At 45.4% G+C, this 18195-nt stretch overlaps 1 protein-coding gene across 1 annotated transcript in view; it reads left to right on the top strand.

Annotated features, from left to right (window-relative positions):
* The first annotated feature begins 746 nt into the window (after positions 1-746).
* Positions 747-18195, top strand: part of SMPD3 (sphingomyelin phosphodiesterase 3) — a 122871-nt gene continuing 105422 nt past the window's right edge. The window contains exon 1 of the mRNA XM_082232329.1: positions 747-932. The gene's annotated coding sequence lies outside the window, so the exon portion shown is untranslated. The remainder of the gene's footprint in view (positions 933-18195) is intronic.

The following is an 18195-nucleotide window of genomic DNA, read 5'->3' as shown; positions in this document are numbered from 1 at the left end:
CCAGGCCACTCAATAATTTTGTTGAAAACTGATTGCTAAAAAATATATGTCCACAGGCATATCTGGCAGTACAGCAAAGGAGTATGTATGTATGTATGTATGTATATCCCACCTTTTTCCCAGACAGGGACTCAAGGTGGCTTACAGCTTAAATAGAAACATGTACTTAACTATGTACTTATAAGATTGTGCTCAAATTCAAAGCAGAATTCAAGGGGTTATAATTATCATTCCACTTCGCATTTCCAAATAAATCATGGCTTTAATACCAACCCAGTTCTTACAGCTACCCCTTTGAGACCACCCACCCCCCATGTAAGTTTGAAATGGACCTCAGCGACTTTCTTGGTTACAGGACCTTCCCTCGATACCTTATCACCTTTGCACACCAGGCGACAGGAGCCTGCCTGTCTCATGGTGGTGGTGGTGGGGGAAATAACTCCTGGCAGGCAAGCACTACAAATCCCAGGACCCCCTGCTGCAGAGGAGCGTGCGAGAGAGCGATCCGCCGCAGAGGTGGCTGGGAGATGTAGTCCAAACCTTCCTCTTAGACTCCCGCTTGGGAGAAATAGTTCCCTCCTTTGGTTGGCGTCACTCCTGTGTGTGTGTGTGTGTATGTGTGTTTTGGGGAAGAAAGAGGGGGTGGAATTGGAACGATCGCTTCAGCATCAATCAGCCAGGCGGCGCATCCAATGGGAGAAGCCGGGGGCGGAGTTGGGCGGGGATGAAGGATGGAGCCTGCGGTGGCCACGGCGGCGGCGGCGGCTGGTGCAAGAGAAGCGACGCGCATGGGTAGGCTGTGTGTGGAGCTGTTCAGCGCAAAGGTGCTGAGCCTCGCTCGCGCTTAAGGAGGCTCCGCCGGCTGCTGCTGCTGCTGCTCCCTTGGCTGGCGGCATGGGACTGGGATCCGGCTTTCCCCACTGCCACGCACAGTAAGCGATTGCACCTATGCAAATATATATGAATGTTTGTATGCGGATTTGAGAAAGGGAGCGATCCAAAGGGATCTCGCTTTTCGCGTGGCTGCTCTGCTTGCCCGCCTTCCTGCTGTTGTGCGCGGGTGTGGAGTTCCAGCGTGGGGAAGGCGATCTAGAGTAAGGAAAAAGGGAACGTGGTCCACGCTGCTGCCCCTCCCCAAGCGCCTGCCTCTGCTGATCCGGAAGGGTGTATGTATTCATATCCTTTGTGTGTTTGCTTAAGCCTCGGCGCGCACGGACACTCCTTGCGTCCAGAAGGCGCTGCGAACAAGCGAGCAGATCGCGGCTTTATTCCTTTTATGCACTGAGGCGGGGTCACGCGAGTGGTGGCGAGACTGAGGATGCCCCCACCTCAATTATTATTTTTTAAAAAAGAATAACTTGAGGGGTGCGCTGAGTCGGTCCACAAGTCCCTGCAGGCACGTCTGCGGGGAGATAGTACTATGCGGGGTGAAGCGTGGAGTAGAGTCACTACTACAGCCATAAGTAGGAGGCGGTGGGCAGCCCAGATTGCAAAATGGTTCCCTTGCATCGTACAGTCCCTCTCACCAACCTGCCTCCCCCACCCCTCAAATCTCCCCCAAAATCTACGGTTAATTTTCTTCCACAGATTGATATTTTCTCATTCAGCACTGTTTGACTGAGGTAGGTGGGTGGAGAGAAAGCTAAGCTGGGTTGGGCGTTGATCCCTCGGAGCAGAGAGGCGGTGGGGGAAATCCAGCGTGGCTGTGCTTATGGCCGAACGGCAGACCTGCCCTCTCCTTTGTGATTTGGTTTTCCCTTTCCTTTCTTTTTTGCTGCTGTCTGTTGCACACCAGTGGTTCACGCCACAGATTTCTGTGCCTAGCGACAGGGCTGGCTGTGAATACTGAGCAATGCCATATGCCATCAAGCCAGGAACATTGCCTCTGTGCTGATATCGCACCCCTCTCCCGGGCTCTCAGTTCTGGTGCCCAGATCAACCCTTTGTCCCACACCGGGTGGGTTGTGCTGCTCGCAGTTCTGGTGCTGGGTGGATTATTGTCGCCTTACGGTTTTCTCAGTCGCCAAGGAGTAAAAAGAGGTCAGCAGCACAGCAGGGGGGACTCGGCGAAGTGCTTATCTGGGCGTGGAAAACGAGAGACAGAGAGATTGAAGTTTAATCAAGGAGCAGCATGCTTTCCATGCCAATGAATCATGGGGCCACGCAAATACCTCCTATGATTTGCCTTTGGCTGTGGGGGGAAAGAGATGCAAAACTAGCAGAGAAGCCCTGCCTAATCCAGGAGGGAGCCAAACGCAAACCAATTAGCTCTCTGCCATATGGCTTTGTCTTTCTTGCAGCCTACCTCTGGACTGTTCTATCCAGGATGCCCATCTGACAGATAATCTGCAGCATGCAGTGCACTGGAAGTCAAAAGTACTCAGAATATCTGTTGATAAAATGGTCAGAATAAAATGTGTATCACAACAATAACCAGCCAGGACCCAGAACAAAGGTGGTTTATTTCAGGATAAGCTGGTGGGTGTGTATCTGTATCTGTGTGTGTGTGTGTGTGTGTGTGTCTTTTAATAATGTCAGCCATTTTTATTTGATTTGATTGTTGCATGAATGGTTTTGTTTGCCATTTTCTTTCTTTTTCTTTTTCTTTTAAAAAGCAAAGCTCTGTGCTTCTTTTGTTGGTGTGTTTGCCCATTTGGCTCTCTTGTGCAGGCTTCTCTGCCTGAAAGGCTTTCCTGGCGAGATTTTGTGCATGCCCCCCCCCTTTTCTTTCTGGGATCCTGCAGGAACAGAGTCAAGAAGATTTCATATCCAGCTGGGCATTTTTGCATCTGGCAGCTGACGTGTGTTCAGAGTGTGCCAATGTATCTTGGTCAAGAAGAAAGGCTTGCAGATCATTGAAGGAACACAGAAAGGGGAGGTCCCTTTGGGATTGGTGTCGTGTCCTTTATGTTTCCAAATACTCTTTGTGATTCTTGGGATTATATCATTCAAAGTAGCTTGCTGAATCCGGTCCTTCTTTATATACCTTAACTGCCTTGTTCTACCCATGATTACTGTGGTTGGGTTCACCACCACCCTGCCCCTTCTTTCATGCTTCTAGGTGGAGTGGAGAGTCTTGGCTCACTGTAGTAGCATAACACTTAAGAGTATAACTGTGAGAGCAGAACTGGGGGGGGGGGGGAGTGATAATCAGTCCAGGTTAAATAAACCCATATAAAGGGCTGTGAACTTGATTGTGCTTAAGATGCCAGTACCAATGTTCAGATGTTGGGGGGGCACCACCATGTGTAGTAAAATGCCTGCTGTATAAAAGGATAATTGGCTAACTAGGTATAGCATAGTGTCAATAAATGGAACATTCCTAGCCTCTGAGTCAGGCATAGGCAAACTCGGCCCTCCAGATGTTTTGAGACTACAACTCCCATCATCCCTATCTAACAGGACCAGTGGTCAGGGATGATAGGAGTTGTAGTCCCAAAACACCTGGAGGGTGAGTTTGCCTATGTCTGCTTAGTTGAGCCCCACGTTGGGCAAAAGATTCCTGCATTGCAAGGGGTTGGACTAGATGACCGTCATGGTTCCCCTTCCAACCCTACAATTATATGATTATTGTTTTATACTGTCTGAGTGGCCACCGTTGTACCTGTGGGTTCATTATAAGGAGTAGCTTAGGAATTCAACCATGTAGTTACTGAAAGTAAGAAATCAGCCTCCAGATCTTTCACTGTTTTGACATTTTACGGAAAGCAGGTATATAGCTCTTATGCTGTGCACAGAAGCATAGGAAGCTGCCTTATACTGAATCAGATCTTTGGCTCATCTAGCTCAGTAATGCCTACACTGACTGGCAGCAGCTCTCTGGGGTTTCAAACAGGGAAGTCTGTCCCAGTCCAACCTAAAGATGACAAAAAATTGAACCTAGGACTGTCTGCATGCAAAGCAGATGCTGTACTACAGAGCCACAGCCCTCACTGTATAGAAAATAGAGTCAGCTGAGAGATAAAACAGAAGAGTAGATCTCCTATGTGGTACTGGGCATTACTGTTTCATGCTACCCAGCCTTTCTCAACCTGTGGGTCCCCAGATGTTGTTGAACTACAACTCCCATCACCCCTAGCTAGCAAGGCCAGAGCTCAGGGATGATGAGAGTTGTAGTCCAACAACATCTGGGACCCACAGGTTGAGAACCACTGCTTGAAACGGGGGGGGGGGGTGTGTCAGTTGTACAAATGCCATACACACATTAAATGCACTATTCACGTCTAAAATTATCATGTCAAGGAGAAGGTTCTAGGCTTGTACTTTTTGACCACATCTTAATTAAGAGGTAATGTTTTTTAAGGGAAGATGTTTCAAACACGAGTTACGCGCCCCCCCCCCGCTCCCACAGACTGCAGTGGTACATCCCTGCAATAGGTACACCCCACAAGTGTTCTGCTCATCTGGTCCAGCTCTTAGAACCACTTTCCCAATGTGTCTAATGGAGTGCTTGCTGCGCCCACAACAGCAGCTCCCAAAATACTAGAGAGGAGGGGCATGGCGCCTTTCAGGTGTCAGTGGACCTCAGCTCTCACCAGTCCCAGCTAACATGGCCAGGGATTAATGGGAAACTGGCAGTCCAATAACATATTGAGAGCCACAAGTTCCTTACTCCTGCACTAAAGGGACATCTATTGGCACATATCGCCACTGTCACTGGCCCCCTGGTCGCATCCATGATGGACGTATGCGGGGGGGGGGGGAGAATACACGGGACATTTATGTTGTATGCATGCATGTTGAGGGAGGGGTGCTCCCATATCAGGGCTGGCCCAGCACATTTTGCCGTTGAGCCAAAATGGAAAGTGCTGCCTTTCCCACCTTGATGTCACCTTGATACTGACTCTTCCCCGGCCCCTGATGCAAGCTCCTCTTTTGCTTCCACCCCAACTGCCGAGAAAAAGGAGGCCTGAAAAAGAGGCTGGGGGTGTGTGCCAGTGGCAGTGGGGGTGGACAGAGACAGAGGAGGATGTGAGTGGGGAGTAGGAGGCAGTGGAGGAGGCAGGCAGTGAGCAGCTTGCTCTTTGGGGGCCCAGATCTGCCTCCCCTCTCAGTGGTCCTGAGCCTGCCGCTCTGAGGAACTGCTTCTGCATTCCTCATGGATGGCTTGCCCCTTTCCCATATTGTTGAATACGAGAGTGAAGAACACCCAAATAATTTCCAAGTCTGAGCCCTGTGAACCCAGGCTCCGTCAAGACCTGCCCTTGATTCCTGTTTAGGCAGTAGGGCGGTTCATAAAAAAGACTTTTTTTTAAATGGCTGCTCCAAAGGTCTTATCTCACTATACTAGGGATTATATAGCTATATCTGAAATTTCATGCAGATCAGTTAATATCTCGACCCTCCTCCACAAAAATAGCTGTTTACTTGGCTGTTTTCCTATGTCGTGAAGGCTGAAATTTCAATTCAGTGGAGCAGGGTCAAGATATTAACTGATATGCATGAAATTTCAGATATAACTATATAATCCCTAGTGTAGTAAGACCAGACCTTTGGAGCAGGCATTTTCAAAAAATAGTTTTTTATGAACCGCCCTATTAGGCAGTGATTTTAGATATGCCTGCAACAGCATGCTACAAAAGGCAAAGTTGTTGCTTTCCATAGCTGTCGCCTCAGTTAAACTCCTTTCCCCTGGCGTATACCCTGCCCAAGAGACATAGCTGAAAGGCAGCTTGCTGCTCTCTCTTTTTGCACTCAAGGGATCCTTCCTTACCACTTTAGACCTCGCTCAAGGAATTCTCCTTTGTAGGTTTGTCGTGGCTTCAGCAGTTTGGCAGATGGGTCAGGGCTAACCACTTTGCCCCTCCTGTTAAAAAGGTAAAGGTAAAGGTACCCTTGCCCGAACGGGCCAGTCTTGACAGACTCTGGGGTTTGTGCGCCCATCTCACATCTATTGGCCGGGGGCCAGCGCTGTCCGCAGACACTTCCGGGTCACGTGGCCAGCGTGACAACGCTGCTCTGGCGAGCCAGAGCCGCACACGGAACGCCGTTTACCTTCCCGCTGGTAAGCGGTACCTATTTATCTACTTGCCCCCGGGGGTGCTTTCGAACTGCTAGGTGGGCAGGCGCTGGGACCGAGCAGCGGGAGCGCACCCCGCCGCGGGGATTCGAACCGCCGACCTTTCGATCGGCAAGCCCTAGGCGCTGAGGCTTTAGCCCACAGCGCCACCCGCGTCCCGCCCCTCCTGTTACTGACTTAACAAATCCCGGTCTCCCAAGTAACCTAACCCAGCAAGGAACAATAACAGATATAAACCTTTGTTTTTGTTTAAGCAAGCTTACTGCACCCAGACTTGTAAATGTGGTATGTTATTTTAATACACCATTTTGTTTTATGATGCGTATGCTAAAAACTGCTGGTTTTATTTATATTTTGGTTTTTTTAAGATCGTTTTTAACATCTGATTTCACCAGTAGTTAAAGAATAAAACAAAATAAAATGCAAGCACAAAGCCTGCAGCTTGCACAGAAAGTCACATGCAACATTACCTGCCTAAAATTGTGGCTGTGTGCTCAGTGCAATGTCCCTCTCCTCTGCACCCCAGCTACAGTTCTCAGGGCTCACTAGAGAGAAAGAATGCCTATTAAAGCAGGATGTTTTGGAACCCAGTTCCATGTTGCTAAAGAGGCAGATCCGAAGACCTTAAGGCCACTCGTTTGCCCTTGCAGGCATCTGTTTCTGCCAACTGAGGAGGACGCTTCATGCATCTGATGATGTAGACCAGCCTTTCGTAAACTTGGGTCCCCAGATGTTCTTGAACTACAGCTCCCATTATCCACAAACACTGGCCATGCTGGCTAGGAATGATGGGAACTGTAGTCCAACAGCATCTAGGGACCCAAAGTTGAGAAAGGCTGATGTAGACTCTAGTCCACCAAAGCTTTGCCTGTAGGTCTCCAAATCAGTTTGCAAATTCTTTTTTTTAAAAAAGTCATCATGAAAATTCATCAGCATTGCAGTCCATTCCCCCCCCCCAAATATGTATGTTTGTATGTTATTGTCATCAATATATCCATTTTTAGGCTCACTTTACTGGAGTGTATCCATTTTTGTACATCTTACTGGGCTGGAGAACTGCATTGCAATATCTAGGAAAGTGCTAATTTCAAAGGATGCATTTCCATTTGCGTCTTATTATTTTTAGTGCAAATTAGTTTGATTCACATTTAATTCCAATTTGAATCAAATTTCGCCAGATTCACTGATATTTTTTGTTGTAGCAGACTGATTTGAGAACCCCTCTGAAAACCATGATTGCATTTTGGATAGAATTCAACATCCTCTGTGCGAGAGATGGTGGGTGCTCTGATCTTTTTGTTTTCTGCTTTCATTTTATTAGAAGGTCTGTCTCCAATCTTATTTTTAGCTTCGCAATTTTTGCCACTCGACTATCATATTCCCAGGACTTCAGCAGCCCAATAGATGAACAAGTATTTCCTTTCAGTGTTTACAACTGAACGCTTCCCTTGTTGCGCTAAAATACAGGACAACTACATGACAAGGGAATGTCGCTGAAGCACTTTCCGTGCTAACCTGATTGAACAAGGAAAACAGAATCATACTGTTGCCCAAGGCAGGAGACACATTAAAAAGAAACTTCGGGCTGCGATTCTAGACACACTTGCTAGGGAATAGGGTCATTCAGACTGGAGAGCCATGCAGACATGGAACATTTGCCCAACAGCCACTCCGTGTGATAATGAGTTCATATGGGTGGCAGCCTAATAGGCTTGATCTTCAGCATTGTTTTATAGATTTCACTGATCTGTTAGACAACGTAGTGTGTGTGTGTGTGTGTGTGTGTGTGTGTGTACGGACCTATATCTTCTCACACCAGTTTTGCAAAAGAAATCCTGCAAACACCCTCCTTTTGCAAACTTTCTCCTTTATATCTCAGTGTTCTGGGGAAATGATCAGCTGATACAGCAAAGACAACTCTGGCTACGTGGTTACTTGGGAGTAAGTCCCACTGAATTAAATAAGGTTTACTTTGGAGTAGAGATGCACAGGATCGAAGTGCTGGTATCACATTTTATACAGTAGAGGTTTGATTCCAGGGAGAACTACGATTCTTGTTATCTGTTTGCCTGTCTATCATCTGCCTGTCTGTCCATCTGCCTGTCTATCAATATTCTTCAGGGTGTCTTTTAACCAACTGATTAATCAATCCAGTGAGATTGCAATGTGCATTTCTAGGAATCATGGGCAGCTGAGCAAGGCATAACTCAGTGAGTTCCCTGGTGGAAAATGACTTTGCCTCACCATGCACCTCTGCAGGAAAGGGGCCAGAAACTAGGGGAAGGTGTTTAAGGAATGCAGTGCAAAATACTGGGAGGCTACCCATATGGACTAGAACCTTACAACCTGACAATTATTTCATTATCTGTTCATTTACTTACGGAGTTACTTATATTCATAGCCTGCCTTATAAACATTTGTTATCTGGGCAGCCTACAGAATGAATATAAGATTATAAATACAGCCCACCCACAACTTGCATGGGAATGAGGTTCCAGTGATAGTGTGCATATCTTGGAACATGAGCTATCTTACCTTCTGGAGGAGGCACGCCAAACAAGTCTTACCCCACAAGCAAGGCAGCTCTCTGGGCTCTGGGACACTTGTCAGGAGACATTGCAGGGCCATCTGAGTTCCTGCAAAATCTCTCAAGAGCCTTCAGAGCCTTTGCAAGAGCCTCCCAGAGCAAGGCGGAGAGCTTAAAAGTGCCTTCCGTGCTGGGAAAGCCCTGTGCAAAAATAGCTTTTAAACTCTCCACCTTCCATGCATCAGATCTGTGTGGTTTCAACTGGCTGATCTTCAGCCATGTAAAGTTGAAATTGCACATGTCAAACATGTGGGAGTTGCGAGTCTACTGCACAGCCAGAGCCGGCCTGCCCATGAGGCGGGGTGAAGTGTGTGCCTCAGGCGGCAGAAGTTCAAGAGGTGGCACTTTGCCTGCCCCACTTCCTCCGCCAAGAGCGAGCCGTTCCAGCACAGGGGCGGTAGGGCCAGAGGCAGTGATTCCCATTTCTCCTCCGGTGGTGAAACAGGGTGGGCTGCCTCTGTGTACAGCTACGATACAACAATTGAAATCAGAATGCAGCAGAGGGCAGCAGAAAATAAAAACTAGGCTGAAACAAATTTACTAGTTCACAACAGATTTCAAAGGCGAAGACAAATTTTAAGAGGCATGCAAATTTTTAAAAATGTATTTATCTCACATCAAGTTGACAACAAGATAGACACTAGGTTATTCTCTCACAATCCAGTTGCCACCACGGACACCTGCAAAAAAAGGAAGAGAAAGGTTCAGAAATTGATAGATCCTAAAGAGAGATCTTTATCAGATACTGATGTGAAAATTCAGAACATAGGGGGGTTGGACTAGATGACCCTTGGGGTGCCGTCCATAATTCTATGATTCTATAAGCAGAGTAGTTCTTTGATTTCCTATGTTCCTAAGTGAGGTCCTAGAATAAGAGATGTTGGGAAATGCTATTGTACATTCATTAGGGAAGATTGCCCAAAGCAAGATGGACAGAGTCGTATTTGATTTACTCTAGCCCTCCATGAGGACTGTCATTTTACTCTCAAAAAAGAAAAGAAAAAAGCACCCATGTGAGGGGCTGGTTTTATAATTTAAGGTCTTGTGGCAACATCTATCCAATCTGCTTGCTAAACAAATGCTTTGTTAATATGAAGCAGTAAACAGAAGGCCTTTCATACCCCTAAATCTACTACAGCAATAACAGTGACTTAAAAAGTATGGCTTTTAAGTCCAAACACTGGCAAACCGGAGTTATAATTTAAATGTAAGTAATTCCTGAGAGGGATATTTTTGCAAGATCAAATACAAAAGAGGGTAAGGTACTGCAGAGACAGCTTCTAATTCTTCTTTCAATGAGTTACCATTACACTGCCAGGGTGCCATCTCAATGAAAAATGAAAATTAGAAGCTGCTCATGTTTCAGAGAGGTTTGTGGTGGTCTCAGGATTTTGCAGAGGCTGAAATGGACAGGTTCATTCATTTCAGTGGGCCTGCTCAGAGTATAACTTAGTTGGATACATGCAAGCCATATATTGAACAGAATTAGCTTTGGAGTTATACATACTGTATTGTTCTTATAATTTCATATATAACCTGCACCATTTGTCCTTGATAGCTCATTGTGCTTGGGCGATCTCAGAATGTATGCAACAAATTTGCATTATCTGCTGTTCATTTCCAGGTTTAAAATTGATTTTCTGCATAGAGTTTGTTTAGCTTTGTAGGTATCAAATTGTGTCTCCCTAACATTTAATGAAGTTAGACCGTATTTGTAGATGTGAGGGGAGGAAATGCCCTCTCCACTGTTTACCTATGTAGATCAGGCGATGAAAAGTTGTTCTCAGCATGCACAGAGTTGTGTGGAGATGGTCTTGCAGCGTTTTAGGTGAACTTAAGCAGAAGTCCCACCTGGCTGTTTCTGGGGCTACAAGACTTCCCTTGTGGAAACAGGGGGGCGGGGGGGGGCGGGCGGAGGAGATCAGTTTAGAGATGAAGGAAGAATCAGTTTTAACAGATTTATACACAGAAGCTGGTGTTTCTGATCCATCCAAGTTCTACCTATACGAGGCTACCTCTTGCATCAAGTACTTGCTTATGTCTGTACATCATTGTAAAGAAAGAAAGAAATCCTGACTATTTAAGTGCACAATGACACAGAAAAGGAATATGTATATTAGCGACATATAAAATAGTCAAGCCCCATGCAGTACTATATTTCTGCTGCATAATTTTAGAAATATAATTGCAGTTATATGTGTTGTTTATGTGCTGGTTACTGCAGGAAACCTGGAGTGTATTGGTGTGTGCGTGTGTGTGCATAATATTAAAAGTATAATAATGTATATACATATTATATGAGAAATTTTAGCATGTGTGGATAAGTGCACCACTGAGACCTTCATCCCTAGAGCAGCTGCAGGTGGTGTCTGATTGATGGGGACAGGAAATGCAGGAAATGCAGACGAGGCGTCCTTCCTGCTTTGGCTCATGTGGAGCAACACAAGAAGAAGAACCTACTGGTCCAGGTCAATGTCCCCTCTAGTCCGGCATCCTGTTCTCACAATGGCCAGCCAGAAGTCTGTGAGAAGCGCCCAAGCAGGATTCATGCACAACAGCCACTCTGCCCGCCTGTGGTTCCTAGCAACCGTGACTGAGAGGCCTACTGCCTCTGATAGTGGAGGTGGAACATGGCCACCATGTCTAAGTTAGTGGCCATCACAGCCTCCTTTTAGAGCAAGTCCCACAGTTTAACTATATGCTATGTGAAGAAGTCCTTTCTTTTTTCCATCCTCCTGAATGTTCCTTCATTCAGCTTCATTGGATGCTCAGGAATCCCATGCTATGAAAGAGGGAGAAAAACCTTTCCCTGCCCACTTTCTCCACGGCATGGATAATTTCATAAACTTCTGTCGTACTGCTTCTTATCTGCCTTTTCTCTTAACTAAAAAGCCACAGGTGCCGCAACATTGAACAGGGACTTCATTGGAGGGTTCAGGGTGCAAGAATCAGCATTTGCAGCTGCCATAGACGGCTCCCTTAACGTTACACCGGGAAGAGCAAATCACTTACTTCCTGTCTCCCTGAAATAAAATAGAAGCCAAATCAATGCATAGGGATGTTTCACATGGACATAATAACCAGTTGTTTACATGTTTACCTACTTTATTGTAAATCCTACTTGGAGGTGCCAGGGATTGGGACCTTCAACGTGAAAAAAAGGGACCTACCATGCAGCTATGGCTCCTTAAGCAAGTGTAACACTGTGTTTTAAATTCTGAATTTTAAAATTGTTGTAACATGTCCTGGGATCTGCTGGTGAAGGGTGGGTAAATACTTAAACTATTATTATTATTATTAAATTAATTAATGTGTTCTTGGAGCAGTTAATATAAGTATATGTTAATGGCAATATGGGAGGAAGTAGATGCTGGGTTGCTATTTGGAGACACACACACACATTCGCCATAAAGAGGAGAAGTAAGACATGTTCAGAAATTTTATTTTTTAATTAACAGGAATTAGACAGCTTTGGCGCAAAGACCAGAGCAAGGCATTCCCCAGAAGAGGTTTATCAGCCTGATGTATAAATGCTCAAGATATAATAATAATCTGTATAATATGCACTAGGCTTCCAATTTAGGTTAATTCCTAAGCAGTGAAGTCACTCTGGTTATAGCTTGCTATCTTCAGGAAAATGGTTTTTGACTGGTCTAGAATATCCTGAATAGTCTTTTGCAAACGAAACTATAATTTTGGAGGATTTCTCATTTGGAGTGTGAACAACTGCTACCTTTTTTTTCTTAACAGGCTTTGCTCTTCTCATTTTTCTCACATCTTTTATTGATTCTCTCCCCCTCCAAGCTTTGTCCTAGAGCAAGTGGATTATACTAAATGTATTTCTCATCCTCAAGGCACCTCAGCAGTGCCTCCTCTGTGCCTGAATGTAAAACTAGACTCTGGATGATAATGTTTAATTTGGTACCTTTGGCAATTCACACTATCATTCAGCAAATGCCTGGACACTTTTTGGCCATGGCTGGAATGCACCACTATTCCCATAACAAAGGGCCATCTGAATCATTCATTGTACACAGCAATTACATTTTCTTCTTTTTGGAATGTTTGCTGTGGCATGTGGACATGCATAGGAACATAGAAAGCTGCTTTATACAGAGTCAGACCATCTAGCTCAGTATTGTCCATACTGGTCCGATGCCAGATCCTATGGAGAAGGTGTCAAGGCTGGAGGCTGGTCAAAAGTTGCCTCAGCACAGACAGTTCCCACTTATTCCAGCAAAGCCTGCAGCCAGACTGAAGCCTTTTATGCTTCTGTCTCCAGATTACCACTTCCATCCTCCATACCTTAAACAGCCTGAAGATGGGTTCTCCTCCTACTCCATTCCATAGTCTTCTTCTGGTGTGCTTCTTTTGTCTCAAAGCCGGTGATCACAGAACCATAGAATTGTAGAGTTGGAAGGGATCCTGAGGATAATCTAGGCCAACCCCCTACAATGCAGGAATATGCAGGAATATCCCCATATAGGGATTGTGATGGCATCAGAGGAGTGCCAATGCAGCCCCCCACTCCAGGTCTGGATCACTGCTAGATTCAGAAGCCATGAAAGCTGGTGAAAGAATTCTCAGAAATGGTTTTGGGGCAGGGGAGTTGGCTGAAGGCAGCAGCAGAGGGCAGTGGCGTAGCATGGGTTCTCAGCACCCGGGGCAAGGCAAGTAATTTGCGCCCCCTAACCTGTGGATTTTAGCACTCGAGTCTCTTCCGCGCGCGCCCCCAATGTTGCGCCAGGTGCGGCAGCCCCCCCTGCACCCCCCACGCTACGCCACTGCTCCCACCACAAGTCTTCAGGACAGCCATCCGAAGGCTGGCGCGGGGAGAAGGTCTCTCTGCCCCACCGCCAGGCTTCGGAGCAGCCTTCCGAAGGCTGGCGGCGGGAGGAGGTCTCTCCGCCCCACCGCCAGGCTTCGGAGGAGCCTTCTGAAGGCTGGCGGTGGGGCGGAGAGACCTCCTCCCGCCGCCAGGCTTCGGAGCAGCCTTCCGAAGCCTGGCGGTGGGGCGGAGAGCCCTCCTCCCGCCGCCAGCCTTTGGAGCATCCTTCCGAAGGCTGGCGGCGGGAGGAGGTCTCTCCCGCCTTGGAGAGGTTCCCGCTTCCTCGAGGGGGGCCGGCCAAATGCGTCCCCCCAAATGTTGCACCCGGTGCGGCCGGCACCCCTGGCACCCCCACGCTACGCCACTGGCAGAGGGAGAAAGAATTGGGCCTCTACACTATGAATTGAGGGTACTGAGAGTATGTTGGCAAAGAGCACCCCCAAAACCTGGAATCAATGGTGCTTAGGGTGGTTTTTGCCTCCCCAAGTAACTGAACAGTTCTGAAGACTGTTCTAAAAGAGTCTGAAAGATTACGGGACGTGGGTGCAACATGAAGATAGAGGTAGAGATCGATGAATCTCTAAATTTCAGTTTCCCTCATTTTCCCAACCTTAAGCTTTCTGCTCATTTCCACATCAGTTTGTGATCATGATTAAAAACAAAACAGAACTCCGCATGAAAATGTGTATCCATTTTTGTGTGCATTTCACCTGATTGACGAATTTTTGTATGTAATTTTGCCTGTTTTTGCAATAACACAGTTGAAGCAGTCAGTTGTCCCCATCCTCCTTCTGCCGAGTCGTTTTGGAAGACTTTACTTCTGGACCCAGGCGACACTTGACAAGAAAGTTTTTACCTGCCCCTTGGAGCGATCCTCGTTCACAAAATGGCTTTGCATGATTAATACCTGCTTCTCTCCAAGCACCAACTATTAGGGGATCATAAAGGCCTTTTGAAAACCAAACACCTTGGCGCTGTGTACAAAGCCCGCTTAGCGGTGCGAAAATGAGGTCCAAAGAGCTGCGGCGGCTTCCCAGTGGCCCTTCCGTCATCTCTCGGGTTTCAGATGTTGCTTTAAACATGAATAACTCTTTCTCCCCCACCAACCCAAGTTCCTTTTAAACCTTTGTGCTGAATATTATTGAAGAGCTCTGAACAAAGGGCAGAGGCTCTTGTCTAATGAGAGGAATAGTGTCCCGAAGGATTTTGTCTGATGGAATATTCATTAGGCAGACTGCCAGCTACAAGGGTCCTTTGACAGTTGCTGAGTCCCACTAAATTTGGATGCAACAAAGATTTTGTGCTACTTCTTAGCATGCAGTCAATGAATCCTTGCCCGCTTTTGTTTTCCCACAAAGAATGGGGTGTGTCACAGAAACTGGAGCTTTCATAGTGCAATCCATTGACTGAGGTCAATGGGACTGAGGTCCCAGGTAAGCATGGATACCAGAGGTCAGCAATCTTTTGGATCCTGGGGGACATTTGCCAATGGGAGAAGCTGTCATGGATGCTACACTTACATTGCAACAAAGCATATATTGCCACTGATTCCATGGACTATGACAGAGCGCCTCTTTCAAGCCAAATTCCAGGAAAGCCTTCCACACTCAGCAATTTATGGGCATACCATTAAAAAAACAAAAACAAAACCCAGACAAAAGGAATTTTATAAATGATTTGAAAACAGCAGAATATAGGTTTTTAAAGAATAGAGACATATGTATATGTGCATTGCTAGTACCTTAATATGCATTGATAAAACTTCAATACCTCCCATCAACAAAATTTATCTCAGGGTGATTTACTAGACACACACACACACACACACACACACACACTAGATGCAGATAATCACACATATAAAACTGGCCAATCTATAAAAAGAGTCAACAATATGTAAAAAGAACTTCAGAATCTTGAGCCAATGCTTTTTTAATATAGATATATTATGTCTAAAGAATGCAATGGTGGCGCCAGGTGAGCCTTTCAGGAGAAGTTGGGACACTACAGTTGATCAGCCATCTTCTTAGTTGTCAGTGACTTCTGTAAAACGTGATTCTGTGTGGCCAATAAAGTTCCGTGTTGGTCACAATGTGACATGTCGCTCATCACACCAGCAAATCATGCAGCATGCAGGTGCCGTGTAAGGAGATATTTACCTGCTGACATCAGACAATCACAACTAGTAACACTTGAGGAATTTTTGAATTCCATTACAAACTGAAATGATCTGCACTGTCATGGGGTGCAATTGGATGGGATCATTGCATTAGTTTTCCTGATTATAATGCTAGCACTTCTAGCCCAGGTTCTAATGTTCCTTTTACACTGCATTGACTACTACATTATGGAACTGTGACATTTTGATCAATAAACTGTCATGTTTTAAATGGAATGAAAGAACTGTACTGTAGAGATCAGAACATGATCCTCAATTTTGTCATGTGGAATTGCAGTGCGAAAACTCCTGTAATTTTCCAGGTTAATGAGGTTGACCCTGTAAGCAAATAACACAGAAATGAGCATGAAACGTCTGCTAGATTCCACTCCTTTTCCAGAAGTGGCTTTTACATTGTGTGAAAGGTCACATAAAATGTAGAAATTATCAGCTAAGGAAACATAGGGAAAGTGTGATAAAGTGCTGTCCAGACCTCACTATGAACAGTTTGCTTCAAAATGGGTGCTCAAACCCTTAAAATGTAAGTTCCCTGTGAGAGACCAGGATGAAGATTGGCAGATTTTGTTCAGGGGAAAAAGGGAAACTAAGCTAAGCCTGCTTCAAAACATGCTTCAGAGCATGAGATATCTCCTGAACTAGTTCCTAACCTAAGAACCTTCAACCCACCAACTGCTTTAATCCCAGCTGGGCCTTCCCTGACATTCCCCCTTCCCATAAACTTTCACCCTGACTCCTTGACCTTCATGCTCCATCCTGCATGCAGTTCCCTCCTCTTATCCAGTCACGCTCCAGAACACAGTTAACTACAGCACCTCCTGCACTAATATGCAGATTGCAACCTAATAATCCATGGGCTTCCACCATTCTGGGAAGTTCCAATGTAATGCTCAGCTCAAAAACTGCAAGTCCTTTTAAAACACGTATTTGGAGAGGCAACACATTTACGAATGTGTATTTAAATGTGCTCTTTTTGTGTGTACATTATTGCCGAATTGAGCAGCATGCCTACATAAAGAAGAGACATGGCCTGGAATTAGACTGATTCAGCTACCCCTAATTACAGTGACAGGACCCAATTGAAAATAACACGAATAAAAAGTGGGAGGGAAGCAAAGCTGGAAATGGCTCCTAGGTTTTGCAGAGGGTGAAAATGAATTTAGAAATAGGCCTCTTGTTTTGATTTTGCTGTATTCTTAACCCGGGCTACACGTGTAGTGTTTGCTTGGCCATATAACTTCTGTCTATCTTTGCAAAGGAACATAAGACGTGAGCCCCATAATTGGATCACACAAAAGACCCATCTGGGCCAGCAACCTGTTCTCACAGTGGCCAACCAGTACACTACAATATCCTCTTTGAGGTGAGGTGAACAGAACTATACACAGTATTCTAAGCAGGGTCACACCATAGATTTGAATAATGACATTATGATATTGGTAGTTTTCAAACCCTTTCCTAATGGACCCTAGAAAGAAATTTTTGTTTTTCCCAGCCACTGAACACTCGGTCAAAATCTTCACCAAGCTGTTCAGAAGACTAGATCTTTGGCTTGCAGTAGTGTGGTGGGACAGAGCCATAGATCTGCCCTTCTGACATGGGCATTGCTGCAGCTTACATCAAGGGCACTGGCCTCAGGCAATGGTGAGGATCTTCTAAGGCATCACCTAATACAGTATACACATCCTTGTATGCATCTTTGCCTAAAATGTGCATTTAAAAGCAGCTTTCCCAAATGCGGTACATTATTTTCATTAATATAAGCATTTTATGCACTTTCCTCTAATATATTTTTGTGTGTTTCATATATGTTTATTTAATATATATTTAATATTTTTATTATTTTTAATATTTAATATATTGATATGTATTATATATATATTGCGTGCATTTTGTGTGTGTTGGAAGATTGCAAGATTCAGGAAAGTGCCAGTTTGAAGGATAGCTTTCTTTGGTTTGCAAATTGGTTCGGTAACTACAAGTTATGCAGTCTGAATGACTTTCTACCCCATTCCCACATACAGGTGCGACTTGTTTATTTTTAAAATCCATGCTTCCGCAAGTGTGAAATTTCTGTTTCTGGTGTTGGATCCGTGTTGACTCCTTCACATTTTAAGTCGTAAATTGTGGCTTGATGTTTCAGCCTTCGAGGGATGAGCCTGCGCATGTGCGAACCAGTTCCTAGATTAGTTAATTGTAGTTTTTTTTCGTTTCTGTTGCCCAACATACTACTGAGATGAGATCTCTGGGGATAATTGCTGCACCGCCCTGTTATTATGCTTTGTTTGAAACGAGAAGTCTTTAAGTGTATGTCAGGGCAAACAGTGTTCTGATTTGCACAGCACCTTATGAACAAACAGACCCATTTGAACAGGGGGTGGAGTGGGGAACCATGTAATTATGCAAAAGGAGCAACCTTTGTGAACAAAGCTACATAGAATATGCAGCACAGACACACTTACCAAGGACTTACAGTGAGAGTTCGCTCTAAGGAATTGTATCATATTTATTTTGGTCAGTGGTCCACTTGGTCCCAGTGTCATCAATCTGACCAAAAGCAGATTCCAAATGTTCCCCAGGAGGAC

This window comes from Podarcis vaucheri, assembly GCF_965113315.1.
Source record: "Podarcis vaucheri genome assembly, chromosome: 7".
Taxonomy (NCBI): Eukaryota; Metazoa; Chordata; class Lepidosauria; order Squamata; family Lacertidae; genus Podarcis; species Podarcis vaucheri.
The sequence above is the reverse complement of the archived record's forward strand: the minus strand, read 5'-3'. Positions and strand labels throughout refer to the sequence as shown.